The sequence below is a fragment of the Apodemus sylvaticus genome, chromosome 4, assembly GCF_947179515.1.
Source record: "Apodemus sylvaticus chromosome 4, mApoSyl1.1, whole genome shotgun sequence".
NCBI classification, from domain to species: domain Eukaryota; kingdom Metazoa; phylum Chordata; class Mammalia; order Rodentia; family Muridae; genus Apodemus; species Apodemus sylvaticus.
In genome coordinates, this window is record NC_067475.1 from 37,555,243 (window position 1) to 37,570,060 (window position 14,818).

A 14,818-nucleotide genomic window follows, 5' to 3' on the forward strand; every position below is an offset into this window, starting at 1 on the left:
ACCCTTTGATAAAGTTCATATTCTTGTGACCCCCAACCATAAAATTATTTTTGTTGCTATTTCATAACAGTAATTTTAGAACTGCTATGGATCTCCAGATAATACTTTACATCATTTCCAAAATGTAAATATTTTTGGAGATAGAGGGTTGCTAAAAGATTGCAGCCCATAGGTTGATAAGTATCCAAATAAAATGCTGTCTGTGCCCTCGACTACTCGCTTTCTGACCCTACCTGCTCCTGGGGGTTAGTGGTAGCATGGCACAGAATCAATGACACAGACTCCTGGAGTCGGTGAAGAAAGCTGAAGCAAGATCATCTGAATGCTCCTGCAAGTTCTTTTAATACCCTCCACCTTTGCTCAATTGGTCCCAAGAAAGCATCTCTTAAATAGTACTTCTCAATTGGCTGGCAATGTCTGCAGTCAGCAATCCTTGGTCTTCCAGGCAGTCTCTACAGGAGATGCTTTTGCAGCAGCATTTATGTAGAGGTGGCTACTGCTGTTCCTCCTACAATAGAACAATTAGACAAGCACTTGAGCAGCTGTTTGTATACAGGCAGTTCAATATAGGGTGTCCTTAGAAGGACCTCTGGATTGGTTGTCTACTTGTTAGTATCCTACAGGAAAATGAAGCAGAATCCTGTGAGGTTGGACACATGCCATCTATATTTCCAACACACTGATGTCTGTCCTTTCTCTAAAGTTTTTGGTAGCTCATCCTTTTAATATCACTTTATGAGCTTAAAAGAAATCTAAGGGTGGAAAGATGGCTCAGTAGTTAAAATCTTCTTGCAGAAGATCTGGTTTAGAATCATAACATCCACATGGCAGCTAGCAATCATCTGCAATCTAATTCCAGGGAAGGCAATGCCCTCTTACCAATGGGCAGCAGGTACAAACATGGCACATATGTGCCTATGTATGCAAAATAGTTACATTCATTTTATGTGGAGCAATGGACCAGAGTCTAAGAGCTCTTACTGTGCTTGCAAAGGATCCTGGATTAGATTGTCCACATTGTAGCTCACAACAGAATGTACCTCTGGCTTCAAAGGATCTAATAACCTCTTCTGGTTCCCCAGGCATCTGTCCATATGGGTTACAAATAGATTACACTCAGGCACACACAGACATATAAAATACAAATTAATGAATCAATACTTTTTAAATTTAGCAAGCTGCATAGTAAAATTCCCTGTATGTACATCATTTTTTTATTTTGCTTAAAATTATCACTAACGTAACTTAAATATTCCACTTATCCTTATTTTTATTTTAAATTGATGTGGAGATAAAAATGTAAAATGGAGTCTCCTAAAAGTTCCCAGGAGAACATTTCTTTTGTTGTCTTGGCTGTCATCTATTCAGTAGCTCTTTTGTTGAGTTTTATAGACTGCTTGCCAAGCACTGTTCTGAGCTCTCGGAATAAGAAAGGCAGAAAAACACTAGTTCCTTCCTCTGCTCACATTAACATTTAGGAGAAGGCAGGAAGTGACATTTACTGAAACAGACTTTTTAATTTCAGATAGTTATTCATGCTATGTAAAAATAAAGTCAAAAGGAAATAAAATCAGAATAATGGGAGCGAAGATACCGAGGGAGGGCAGGATAAACGGTTAGGATGTCAAAGCGCTGCTGTTGCTGCTGAAAAGCCAATTGTTCAAAGATCACCAGGAAGCACCTCACCTTCTGAGACATGTTTTTCATCAGCAGAAATGATAAAAACTCCAAACTGCAACTTGAAAGGCATTATTTTACCAATGTATGTCATATTTGACAGATAAGTTGAACCCATCTAATACACTTTTCACTCAAATTTTCAAGTAGGATAGTGGGTTTTTTTTTTCAAGACATTTGTCAAAATTTAAAACAAAACACTAGTAACACGTAAAACCATGGGGAAGCCATCAATGATTACAGGATTTGATTTGTGTTAGTAATATTACCAAATTAAATTATTATCGTGATCATTTCTGTAATTGAGCAGATCCTGTGCAACTCTCAACATGTGTAGTATCAAGATTGCCTTTAATCTCAGTCTTAATAATTGCCATTGATCATTTAAAATTAATTCCTTGAGGACTTTATCACAGCTTTAGATGGATGTATATCCATGGGAATCACAGATCTGTTCATATTAATAACACAAAAATCTCCTTCCTGACCATTCCTGCCAGTCCAGGGCACTTTCTCCCCTTTCTGGTTCTGACTAACAAAATAATGCTAACCATAAGCACGGCATCATCTGTTTCTTTCAACATGTTCCAAGCTGAATCACATCTCCTCCAAAAATCATATGCAGAAGCACTAAGCTCCAGAACTCCCTACCCTGATGTTATTGGGAAATAGATGCCACAGCTGTCCTTGTGCTCACACTGGAGTAGGATGGGTCTCTGTTTCCTGTCCCTAAGTATCTTCATAAAGGAGATATTCGCATAGACATTCATGGAGAGCACTGTGTGAAGGTCTCACTTGTGATTCAACAGCAAAGAACAGAGAGCAGAAAGCCCTGAAAATGGTCTCTCCCTCTGATGTGTCCTTGCCAACACCCATATCTTGAGCCTCTGACCCCAGAGTCTGTTACTTCATTGTTATGCTAAATGCACTCAATTTTTAGACTTTTAATGGAGATCATTAGCAACTAATATGAGGTTTGTTACATCAAGTGATTTCTTACTCATTCTGTACACTCCAAAGATGTTGACTACACCGCTATCCTATTTTTATGGATAACTGTGATCCCTGGGAGAACACAGAACAAGCATAATTCTCCACAAGGCTGGCGTCCCTGGCATTCTCTTAATTTATAAGTTTTTAGCTAGTACCAGTTACTTTTCTAGTTTGGGGCTGTGGAACACAGGTCAGTTATAACAATCTCCTACCTACATATGTGACATCTATTATTCAGTTTCCTATGTATATTTTCTATTGTTTCAGTTTACTTCTAAATGTTACACTTGCACTTGATTACTTGAATCGCCAACTTGTATACATCTTATTGCCACCGTATTATATGAAATTAAAAAATAATAACTTTAAGCCACTTTTAAATTCTATTTTGCTGTTTGTTTGTGCTTTCTTAAAGCACATCTTATTGTTTGTTCCCTCCAAAGCCTTGTCAGCTCCTCTGCGATATTTGTGTTTCCAAGGCTATTGTTGCCACTGGTGTTTTCTGTAACCCTGATTAGACTGCCGTGGGTTCATATCATTGTCTATTTTTTATAAACATAATTTTCACTATGGAAAAAATATAATATAATCACAGAGAAATAAGTATAATTGTCATAGAACACGTTTCAGGCATCTTGGATTTTAAGACCAGGTTAATTTTCTTTTCCTACTGTTTGACTGAACAAGATGTTTCAATTTACTTCATTTATGCACATTACATTCATGTGGATATTTTTACTATCAATCCTTTTCTTAACTTTAATTTCTTACTTATCTAACTGTTAAAGTAATTTATTCACTAAGCCACTAACAATTTTGTTTATAAATAACTCATCTTTTTTTCAATGTCTTATATATATATATATATTATATATATATATATATATATATATATATATATATATATATTATCCTGGTATCTTTTCAGTGATTACGTGGGCCCCTCCTTACTTACACTACCATTTATTACACTACCATTTATTACACTACCATTTATTATATTTGAATCCCCCTTTTTCAGTCACTTGTTAGCTCTTCTGCAATATATTAAAATGTTACATTACCATATTATTTATTGATTAATCCACTCATTTATCTATTTAGTTCATAGACAAGTATCACTATGTAGCTCTGGCTGGCCTGGGGCTCACTGAATAGAATACTCTGGCCTAAACTCACAGAGATCCACCTGCATCTGCCTCACAGTTGCAGGGATTAAAGGCACATGACACCTTATAAAGGTATGCAGCTAGTACTTTCTATGTTGACCACATATGATTAGACCGCATTGATCGGCCATGTTAAGTGTTAATTTATTTTTCTACCAACTTTGCTGACTTTAGGGTTTTTTTTTTTTCTAAAAATTACATGCTAAATAAAACAAAACAAAAACAAAATTAAGAATGTTTTATTTTGCTTTTAAATGTAGATGTTACTCTATCAGTCTCTGCGACAAAAAGAATTAGTTCTCAACACTTGATTTGGAAAAAGCTTTACTAAAGATATGTTAATAGAAGCTTTACTTCATGACCAGGGAAGCAAGATTAAAAACATAACCCAACCATTAGACTTCATTGCCAATCAGAGTAACCCAGGGGTTTTTCTGAGACTTCCTCCCAGAAAAAACACACAGAATCACTTTGTATTGTGTCTCTCAAAGCACTTTCACGTAAAGCTATTTGCACTATAATCCGTGTAAGGCATTCGATGTCCCATTGGATCTCTGGCCTGAGTTCTGACAATACCTTGCAAAGCATTTCACAGGCTGTCAGGCAGCAACTTGGGGAGTTGCCATCTAAAGGGGAAGGGACTGAGCAGGATGCCTGAGCCCCACCCTACTGTGGGCTACTCTCTGAATGTGCACTCACTATTCCCAGAAGACTTTCTGATGTTTTGTTGATATTTTTTTTCTCAGAACTGTGGAAGAGTATGCCTACGTGTTTTTGAATTTTTTTTATCTAGTCTATGAAATTTCAAAGCTTTTCTCCTGCCCCATGAAAAAAATTATTGTTTTATTTTTTCTCTTCCTATCACTATCATTTTTAATTGTTCATTTGAAGTCTCATGTGATAAATGCAAAAATATTGATTAGCTCATCCTCCTTTACTGTACTGTATATACTAAATTTCTCCTGGACAATTGTGCTTAATTTTGATATGAACTTTTTCTCCTTGGCATCTTGTTTCTCTTGGAAAGATGTTAGAACATATGCATTTTTTAAAAGTCAGAATAAATTCATTTTGATTACATTTCACTTTATTTGCATTTCAAAATAATTTGTATATTTTCAGCTGTGTGTGCATGTTTGTTTTATGATATGTGAACAAGTATATAAGCCTGAAGAGCCCAGGGAAGGAGGCAATCATAACCCTGGGAATGGGGTTAAGAGTAATCTTGAGCCCTGCCATTTGGAGCTGGAAAAAGCATCCTCTAGAAGAGTTATATATGTTCGTAACCACTGAGCCATTGTTCCAGCTTCTTGATATTGTTTAGGAAACATGTTCTGCTTTACTTATTTCATTGGTACCATTTTCTTAAGTTTGTCAGTACTTAAGAGCAGATTATTTTTGTTAGGATTCTGTCTAAGCCCCACCCCACAGTTACCTGGCAACATCCAGGTATGCCCCTTCCCACACTTGCCTGGCAACAGCCAGGTAGGCCTGGCCCACTATAAAAGGGGCTGCTGGGCCCCTTCTCTCTCTCTCTCTCTCTCTCTCTCTCTCTCTCTCTCTCTCTCTCTCTCTTTCTCTCTCTTGCATCTCTTATTCTCTCACTCTCAGCTTCTCTCTTGGACTCTCCTCCCCTCCTCCCTCTCTCCACATGGTCATGGCCGGCCTCTACTTCTCTACTCTCTCCCTCTCTCTGCCTTTCTCTGCCTCTACTACCCCCTTAACTCCCCTCCCCATGCCCTGGATAAACTCTATTTTATACTATACCTTCTGGTCCCTCAGGGAGAAGAGATGCCTCAGCATGGGCCCACTGAGGCACCCCCTTTCCCAACACTCCAGTAGAACATATTCTCACACCTCTTTCTCTTTTTATGATCACAACAACTTTTCCTATGTGTCACCTCGTTCTTGACAATTTTCTTTCTTGCTTCTTTCCCATGTCTCCCATATGTGTGTTTTTCTGTCTCTCTGTCTCTCAAGTTAAAAGATATAGTTCTGGGGAGATGGTTTAGGTTATAAAGTGTGTGCTGCATATGCATGCAGACCTGCTTGATATAGTAATATCAGTGCTTCTTACTAATACCATTATTCCAGCTTATTGAAATTCTTCAAATTATGCTATTTTCATTATGACAATTATACTGGGAAAATACAATAAAGTAATCAAAGAAAATGCTAGTCTGAATAATTACAAGAGATAAAGATAACAGACAATGTGGTACTTTTATCAAAGTAAGTTTGTTAAAGAGAGATACTATTAACTCTATGAAACAGATAGCTCTATTAATGATAATATGATTGTTTATTATGAAAGGCAAGCCAAATGCTGAAAGACAAAATGTAATTATTTATGAATATCTTCAATTTGAGCTATTTTCCTTCTGTGATTCTCATAGTGCAGTGTGACTGAAGGTTATATGAGAAGTTTCATGTTGCTTTTTAGAAATTGTGTCTTTTCTGTCTTTTGCTCTACTCAGTTGGGAACAATTAGAGTCAACAGTTGAAACAATGACACAAAAATAATTCCACCCATGAGAATTGATTGGCGATATGAAAGCACAGGGGTTATAATGTTAGAGTGAGGTGGAGAGGTACTGAGAAGAAATATTTCTCCAAGAAGTGTATGAAGGAGGCTGATAAGGGGTCTTCAGAGATGTAAAAGACCACTGAGAAAATGTGTTGGCATGGAAACTAAAGGGACAGTCTAAAAGGGTATGATGAAATATTAAATATGACCAACAACAGAATAACAATTAAATAAATCTCAGCAGATAATTATTTAAGCAAAAGACATGTTCTTATTGTCCTAAGTTTGAATCAGTGTTATAAAAATTTGCTACAAAGAAAAAGAGACAATGAATATCAAATTGTAAAAGAGACATAGCAAGTATATGAGCTCACAGAAACTGTGACATCACTCAAAAGACCTGAATATGTTCAAAAGAGACAACAATCTCAACATGCAGAAAGGGAAGTGGACAGAAAATTCCACCCCTATCCAAGAAGCTATTTGCAAATGATAGTTGTTGGGAGAGGGAAAATCAATTTCCCCTCAGTTTTCCAACAGAGGGTCACTAGGTGTATCATTTAGACTATAGGACAACCTCCATTCCCAATGCAAAATAAACTACATGATTTAGTTTTATTGGGTTTTTTGTTTGCTTTGTTCTTGGCTTCTGGTTTTATAATTTTTGAGAGACAGACAGACAGACAGAGAATTGTATGGATAAGGAGTTGAGGTTGACTTGGGAGTGAAAAGAATATAATTGAAATTTTTTTCTTTTTTTTTTTCTTTTCTTTTTTTTTAATTTTTTTATTCGATATAATTTATTTACATTTCAAATGATTTCCCCTTTTCTAGCCCCCTCACTCCCCGAAAGTCTCATAAGCCCCCTTCTCTTCCCCTGTCCTCCCTCCCACCCCTTCCCACTTCCCCGTTCTGGTTTTGCCAAATACTGTTTCACTGAGTCTTTCCAGAACCAGGGGCCACTCCTCCTTTCTTCTTGTATCTCATTTGATGTGTGGATTATGTTTTGAGTATTCCAGTTTTCTAGGTTAATAACCACTTATTAGTGAGTGCATACCATGATTCACCTTTTGAGCCTGGGTTACCTCACTTAGTATGATGTTCTCTAGCTCCATCCATTTGCCTAAGAATTTCATGAATTCATTGTTTCTAATGGCTGAATAGTACTCCATTGTGTAGATATACCACATTTTTTGCATCCACTCTTCTGTTGAGGGATACCTGGGTTCTTTCCAGCATCTGGCAATTATAAATAGGGCTGCTATGAACATAGTAGAGCATGTATCCTTATTACATGGTGGGGAATCCTCTGGATATATGGCCAGGAGTGGTATAGCAGGATCTTCTGGAAGTGAGGTGCCCAGTTTTCGTAGGAACAGCCAGACTGCTTTCCAGAGTGGTTGTACCAATTTGCAACCCCACCAGCAGTGGGGTTGAAATTTATTCTATTTAATTTAAATACAAAAATTAGTAACTAGAAAATGAAGAGAGAAGAAACATCTTCAATCCCAGCGTTAGGGAGGCATAGGAAGGTGCATCTCTCTGAATCTGAGGGTGGTCATATCTACAAAGTAAATTCCAGTCCAGCTGGTACTAAACACCGAAGTGTCTTAATATCAAAGCAAATCACACTTCCCCTAAAAAAGGAAAGAAGAGATTCATTTATCATTTGAAAATACACAACAACTTAGTATGATGCTTGCAAATTTTAATTAAAAAAAAGACTTCCAATGTAATTTAATTCAAACTCAAAAGAAGGATTGTTATTCTGGAAAACATTCAGTGTCAAAACAATAAATTCTGATATGCCTGATTCATAGGATTTTCCCCAAAGGTGTGTCATTTACATCCTACCACTCAACAATTCTGCACAGAGAGCATTTGTACTAGTTGGAAAGTGTCAGCACATGTGCATGACGATCAGTAAGACTTTATCCTTCATCCCTAAGGTCATTCCAAAGGATTGTGAAGTGAGTGATGCTGAAGGAAGTCAGATGGTAGGAAACAAACTGCGTGAAGAACCTTAAGTAGGCTTAATCATTGAGTCACACGATCCCACTTGTATAGTGAGCCCAGGTTTTCTGTGTCAGGAATTGATTCTCTGTCAAGCTATCATTAAAAATAAGCCAAGGTGTAAGTGCAACATCACTCATACTGCTTTAACTTCAGCAAGCTCTTTGTTTCTCGATTCAGCGTTGGATGTGTGCACCAAGCAGATCTGAGCAGCTTACTTGAGATAGCAAATGGCAATTCTTCAAGCACAACTATTTTAGTAGTTATTACATATAATATATTTTCAATTATGAAAATTAACAAATTCAGTTGAAGCCCTGCAGCTTAGGTGACCAACACCTTACCACAATATTAGTTAGTCAGGGTTTATTCTGTGCAATACGTTTCTAGGATATATCACTGACCTGTAGGCATAGCAATAATGACTTCTAATTGAGCCACAAGATCTAATTTTACATGTTTTTTTGTTTATATTTGCATTTTATTAAACTTTTAGTTTCCAACATTAAATTTCTTCATTTTGTCTCTTCCACCGACATACTTTAAACTTTTGACTCTTGTTTATTTTATTTTATTTTTTGAAAGCATGTTCTTTTATTGAAAAAGTAAATAAAAACATTTTATGATAAAATTGAAGATTTACCTGAAAAATATTTCTGATAAAATAGAAGAGATATATATATAAACACTTTAAAATTGACGAGTTTCGGTTTTTTTTTTTTTAGTGTTTTCTTTTTTTAAATTTTTTTATTTATTGAAAATGGAAGTAAAGGGAAATAAAAACACTTTATGATAAAATTAAAGAATTACATGGAAAATATTTCAGATAAACACGTTAAAATTAACAATTTTCATGGAAAATTGAAGAGTAAAGTGGTAGATATATAAAACATTGCTAAATTAATTGAAATATGGGATAGAAACATTTTATGATAGAATTGAGGATTTATGTGGAAAATATTTCTGATAAAAATGTAGAAAATTGTAGAAAACATGTTAGAATTGAAGTTTATCATGGAAAATTTCATATAGATATAATAATGGTAGGTATAAAAGTATTCCTAAGTTGATTGTAAGTGGAATTATAAACATTTTCTGATAAACTTGAAGATTTACATGGAAAATATTTCTGATAAAATTGAAGAAATATATAGAAAAAATATTAAAATTAAAGATTATCATGGAAATCATATAGATAAAATGATAGTCATTAAGATAATTCTAAGTTGATTAAAGGTGGAATTATCAACATTTTCAGGTAACATTGAAAATTTACATGGAAAATATTTCTGGTAAAATTCAAGGAATAAATAGACATGTTAAAATTGACTATTTCATGGAAAATTTTACATATAAAATGGTAGATATAAAAACTTTCTAAATTAATTGAAGGTGGAATTAGAAACATTTGTGATAAAATCAAAGATTTACATTGAAAACATTTCTGATAAAATAGAGGAAGTATATAGAAAGACATTAAAATTGAAGATTATCATGAAAAATAATGCAGAGAACATGGTAGATATAAAAAACATTACTAAATTAATTAAAAGGGGAATTATAAACATTTTCTGATAAAAATTAAAATTTACATGAGAAATATTTCATTAGTCTATGTCTTTTTATTGGGGAGTTGAGTCCATCGTTGATAAGAGATATTAGAGAATAGTGATTGTTGCTTCCTGTTGTAGGGCTGGATTTGTGGACAGATATTATATAAATTTGGTGTTATCATGGAATATCTTGGTTTCTCCATCTATGATGATTGAGAGTTTTACTGGGTACAATAGCCTGGGCTGGCATTTGTATTCTCTTAGGGTCTGTGTGAGGTCTGCCCAGGATCTTCTAGCTTTCATCGTCTCTGGTGAGAAGTCTGGTGTGATTCTGATAAGCCTGCCTTATACGTTATTTGCCCTTTTTCCTTTACTGCTTTTAATATTCTTTCTTTGTTTAGTGAATTCGGTGTTTTGATTATGTGCTGCGAAGACTTTCTGTTCTGGTCCAGTCTGTTTGAAGTTCTGAAGGCTTCTTGTATGTTTATGGGCATCTCTTTCTCTAGGTTATGGAAGTTTTCTTCTACAATTTTGTTGAAGATATTTACTGGGCCTTTAAGATGTAAATCCTCACTCTCCTCTATACCTATAATCCTTAGATTTGGTCTTATTGTGTCCTGGAGTTCCTGGATGTTTTGGGTTACCAGCTTTATGCACTTTGCATTTTTTTTTTTTGACTGTTGAGTCAATGTTTTCTATGGCATCTTCAGCACCTGAGGTTCTTTCTTCTATCTCTTATATTCTGTTGTTGATGCTTGCATCTATGACACCTGAATTCTTTCTAAGGTTTTCTAGCTCCAGAGATATCTCACTTTGTGATTTCTTTATTCTTTCTACTTCCACTTTTAGACCCTGGATGGTTTTGTTCAATTCCTTCACTTGATTGTGTTTTTCTGTAATTCTTAAAGGGATTTTTGTATTTCTTCTATAAGGGTTTCTGCCTGTTGACCCATGATCTCCTGCATTTCTTTAAGGGATTTTTGCGTTTCCTCTTTAAGGGCTTTTACCTGTTGACTGATGTTCTCCTGTATTTCTTTAAGGGAGGTATTTAAGTCTTTCTTGAAGTCCTCTATCAGTATCATGAGATACAATTTTAAATCCAACTCTTGCTTTTCTGGTGTGTTGGGGTATCTGGGACTTGCTGTGGTGGGAGAACTGGGTTCTGATGTTGTCATGTGGCCTTGGTATCTGTTGGTAGGTTTCTTGTATTTGCCTTTCGCCATCTGGTTATCTCTGGTGCTAGTTGGTATCATTGTCTCTGACTGGAGTTTGTTCCCCCTGTGGGCCTGTAAGACTGTGTCCTTACTTCTCTGAGTTCAAAAGTGAAAGCACTGCTGGGAGATCTGGGAGACCTCTCTCTCCTGGTGTGCTGTGCACAGAAGGCTGTGGAGTCTCCTGGCTCCCTGATGCAAATGGTGGTGGGAAAACTTCTGTCCCAGTTGCTCCACTGATCTTAGGCTCTGTGTGCTCCTAGCAGGTCCCCTCCAGAGAGAAGGTGGAGATCTCACCTCTGTGCTCAGAAGTGAAAATGCTGCTGGGAGATCACTCTTTCCTGGCCCAAAAGGCTGTGGAGTCTCCTGGCTCCCTGGTGCCAGTGGTGGCAGGAAGACTTCCGACCCAGCTGCTACACTGATCTTAGGCCCTGTGTCTAGTTTTACATGTTGATCTTAGTTTTACATGTTGAATTCACGATACTCTGTAAATTATTATGTAACAAAAAATAGTATGAAGATTTGCACATAAATTATGTTTTTCTATTAAATTATCTCCCTCATGATTTTATATTCAGAATAAGCATTTCCAAGGTGTAAAAGACAGAATGCATATATCAAGGAATCTCAGCCACATAATATACAGTTTGTATATATTTAAGTATAGAAATTTCCACAATGTTAAAATTATTTAAAGTGATGACATCATTTAAAACAGCAGCAAGCAGATGCTCAATATAAGGCATAATTATTTGGTTCTTAAAGCAATTTGGATGTATATTGTCATTACTTCTTTTGGTCTTTTCAAAAACTCTTAACTTTCTACAGTTTGAAAATAATATTAAGCATAGATCTTTCTTTCTTTCATTCTATAAGGTAAAACCGGATAACACAATTCAGAACTTTTTCTCTGATTCCTAAAGACAAAAATGATTAGCTAGTAATGTGTGTCAATTTCAAAGGGAAGCATATTTCTACTTAAAATGTAGTGTATAGAAAATGGAAATTGGCTTCTTTGTTCTTTCCTAAAACGTGAACAATGTTAAAATCAGAGACATCATGCTCTTTTTAATAATTTAAACTTCATAGTATTCTTATATATTCCATCAAATAAGCCCATATTCAAACTCTAAAATCTATTTAAAATATGCCTTTTCCTCCCACTGTTCTTTCAATTTTGCCCATTATAAGTCTAATTCTCTAATCCCCATGTTTCCCCATGAGGTGAGGAAAATTGCAATTCTCACCACTGTGGGAGTATTGCCATTCTCTGTAAGTCTGTTCTACTCTCACGACCCAGGAACATTGAGAAGTGGCAAGCATCTCTGGGAAGGGTAAACGACTCCAAGTTTCTGCTATATTATGCTTAAGTGTATTGCAGACAGAAAGACAGATATGAAAATGGCTTGATGGACAGATAAAAGGACTCTGTGTGTGTGTATCTGTGTTTGTATGTGTGAGAGAGAGAGGGGTGAAGGAGGAAGGGGAGAAAGAGAGAGAGACAGAGAGACAGACAGAATTCTTCAATATTACTGTAAAGAATGTGATTTATTTTTGTTGCTTATAATAGTAAATAGAAATGGTTTGAAAGAAATCTAATGCATTCCAGTATCTGAGGTCACACTACTTGGAAAGGACAGTAAAAAACACATGAAATGGAGGATGAGCTACACTTTCACACACAAGAAAATGTGTCCTCAAGTGTGCATGAGACATCTGGAAATTACAAGCATATTATGTTGCATCAAGCACTGTATTTTATTGATATATTCTAGTGCACAAGAGGAGTTTTAAGATCTGTTAACTTAGTTAGATCATGTGACTCAAGGCATGAGTCACTTCAGGACAGCTCCTCTGTTAAAACTTGTCATTGTACCGTGAATTCGATGAAGAGTTTTACAAAATAAGTTTTAGTACATGACCATTTATTAGTCCTATTTTATTGATAAAGGTACTTATATATGCTGAGTGTTTTGAATCTAAAGTACTTGGTACCAGAAATGATTGAGATATTTGGCATTTATTCATAGAATGGATAAATGGATGGATGGATTTGGGTAGTATTTGCATATTCATATTTGTATTTCAGGGATTGGTACAAAGGATAAATAGACAATTCATTTGTGTTTCTTCAAAAACAGAACTATGTGCAATTTTATAAGTGTGTTTACATTTTATTATAATCCCTGAGATGAAGAAAATTCAGAAATTTCCATGCATGGCATCATAATGGTTGTCAACACCTTTCAAGATTCAAAGAGCTTTGGAATTTTGGTTTTCAGATAGAAGAGTTTTTACTCCTATTTACTGAAGAAAATTATGCATTATGATTGAAAATTGTGAAAGAGACAAAAAAAGCTGAGCTAAGAATTTTTTAAAAAATGAAAGAAAATGAGAATTTAGAGTCATAAATCTAATTTCTATATACTTTATATTAATTTAATATGTAATGAAGACAAAGGAGAAAGATGTTACATTTCTATATTTATATTTTCATTTCAATTTACTGCATATTACAGAAAAAAGAAATGGTTAATGTTATTAGTGAAGTTAAATTTTAGCCTGCTGTTTCTTTTAAGAAATCTTTGCACAAATGCCAATGACACAGTCTGTGAAGTATGCAAAATTTGTCAAATGTTGTGATTGGGTTTTGCTATTAATTTTTCTTCCCCAAGACTTGGTGATGCACAATCTCAGAATTTCAATGAAATGTTCTGACTCCCTGTCCAAAGTCTGTCTTAGACAGTTTTCCATCCCAGGAGTCATTAGGCAGACTTCCTATTTTTAGGATCTATGGAGTTCATTGATCATATGCTTTAATTTTCCAAGAACCTATAGGATTCTTAGACAAAGAGGACTCTGAATTACATATGTATAATGGTGAAAAAAATATATCATGCTTAGAAAACATAACATGACATGTGACATGTGACATGTAGCATATGACATATGACATTTGACATATGACATATGACATATGACATATGACATATGACATATGACATGACATAACATAACATCACCCTACTGACCACTAGGTGGTGAATAGGTGGAGTGTCCAATTTCAGTGATATATTTTTGTCTTTGTTTTACAGACAAGGTTCCTCCGTGTACTGGAACTTGCTCTGTAGCTCAGGAAGACCTTAAACTAGTGATCCAATTACCTCTGCTTATCAAGTACTGAATTTAAAGGCATGCTCTACCAAATGCCCAGCTAGGAAAGTTCTAATTTTCAAAATCTAAATTGACAATGGATATAAACTGTTAAGTAAATGATAACCAAGCTACAATTGGTAGACTCTGAGAGGTTATGAAAAGAAGAGTGTTCTGTAGGGGAACACATGGATCTTCCTGGGAAGGGAAACTAGACTAGACTTGTGGTTGGAATGCAGGTAGGTGGGAAAGGCAGCAGGAGGGATCAGGTTAGGAGGAAAGATGTGATGAATGGAGAAACTACAGGGAGATACAGCTGAAATTAGAGACGTTTGATGGGGCAATGGATGAAACAGGACAGTGGAAACTTACTGGAATCTATGAAAGTGATCCCAATAAAGGGTCCCAGTAATGGGGGTGATGAATTCTCAACTGGCCATCTTTCGTAGACAGATAAGGGTTCCATTGGAGGGGATGATGGCTTGCATTCACTTGAACTGTTTGCTAAGGGCAGCGGGGGGA